Source organism: Penaeus monodon, chromosome 36 (assembly GCF_015228065.2).
Source record: "Penaeus monodon isolate SGIC_2016 chromosome 36, NSTDA_Pmon_1, whole genome shotgun sequence".
Lineage (NCBI taxonomy): Eukaryota > Metazoa > Arthropoda > Malacostraca > Decapoda > Penaeidae > Penaeus > Penaeus monodon.
In genome coordinates, this window is record NC_051421.1 from 4,991,220 (window position 1) to 4,992,905 (window position 1,686).

The following is a 1,686-nucleotide window of genomic DNA, read 5'->3' on the forward strand; positions in this document are numbered from 1 at the left end:
AAAAAATATATATACTCAAAATCTCTGAATTCCTCCCAAATGCAGCTTACCACGTGGTCCCATTTACTAAACATGAGCTTGTCTTTTCACTGTCTAATCTACTTATGAAATGCCACATTTGAATAACCTCCTACACCACATAAACACTATAGGATGACACCCTTATATACATATATGTATAGCTATGTACAGTACATGTCCTGTCAATGAGCCATATCCTTCTTAGCAAGGTACAGTATTTTTCATTGAAAATCCAATGGGAAGAGTGTGTTGTAAATGCCTGTATTTACAATAGGAAGCAATATTGTTTACAAACATACACTTTAGAATTGTATGCAAGAACATGCAATTCAATAATATCAGTAATTTACATATATCAAAAGCATGTCTGGCAAAAAGTTTTGTCACCACGAGCAAATCTAGTCTTATGTAATAAAAATATTTTTATTCAAATTCTTGATGTAAATTAGTAGGAAAGAGTTTGTAGACTTCAGTTCAGTGAATACCATCCAAGAATGGGGACTATATTTTCATTACTGAACTTTCATGTACTGGCCTGGCTGATATAAACTATCATTGGCTGCTTGGATCTCTCCTGCCAACTTTAAGTCTGATAATACAATAAAAGCATAGTAAAGGAGCCATTTTGAAACACTTTCGTAAGTACTAAGAAGAATGTTACATATTTGGTGGCATTACGTTAGTATCACAACCATAGAATATAAATATACATCTTGCATTCTGATAAAGACATTTTCTTCTCCATAAAACAAATCAAGGCATTCACAGCATACAAGTAGATAAGGTCTAGTATGTATATTGCAACAAATGTGTCATGGTAAGAGACAAATCTATAATACACAAGGCTGTGATACAGTTACATGAGATTCAATTACACATTTACTACATGTACGGTCTCTGTGCCACAGCTCAGAAGATTCCCTACTACTCCTACAGATGTTGCACATTATATTTGATGATAGACTGTTACCCACATGCTACTGTAGGTCACTGAAGAACCACTCATTTCATTTTACCTTGGTGTGTGTGTGTGTGTGTGTGTGTGTGTGTGTGTGTGTGTGTGTGTGTGTGTGTGTGTGTGTGTGTGTGTGTGTGTGTGTGTGTGTGTGTGTGTGTGTGTGTGTGTGTGTGTGTGTGAAAAGATGCAATGCAACCTATTCATAAATTTCAAACACAAGATATTATTCTGACTAGATATATTACTCAAGAAATACTCCATTCAGCCTGTAGCCATGGAAAAATAATAACAAAAATGTCAATATCAAAATCACAGAAAAAATCTAAATGCCATAAAATTTTACAGAAATAATTATATAAACTGTAAGGTTAGAAAAGTGACTTATGGCTATGTATCTGTGTCTGTGCTTGTGTTGTCCATGTGAGCATATCTGCATGTATTTATTATTATATTATTTTTATTTATTTTTTTATTTATTTTATTTTATTTTATTATTTATTTATTTATTTTTATTTGTGTGTGTATGTGTGTGTGTGTGTGTGTGTGTGTGTGTGTGTGTGTGTGTGTGTGTGTGTGTGTGTGTGTGTGTGTGTGTGTGTGTGTGTGTGTGTGTGTGTGTGTGTGTGTGTGTGTGTGTGTGTGCACACGTGCATCCATGTGTGTGAATTTAAACGAAAAAGTAAAACCAGTATCATTATTATTGCTAC

The 1,686-nt window shown here is 34.0% G+C and overlaps 1 protein-coding gene across 1 annotated transcript in view; it reads right to left on the reverse strand.

Moving 5' to 3' along the window:
• Positions 1 to 1,550: 1,550 nt before the first annotated feature.
• LOC119595500 (adenylate cyclase type 5-like) overlaps positions 1,551 to 1,686 on the reverse strand; it is a 124,434-nt gene continuing 124,298 nt past the window's right edge. The window contains exon 22 of the mRNA XM_037944629.1: positions 1,551 to 1,686. This exon is cut by the window's right edge and continues 468 nt beyond it. The gene's annotated coding sequence lies outside the window, so the exon portion shown is untranslated.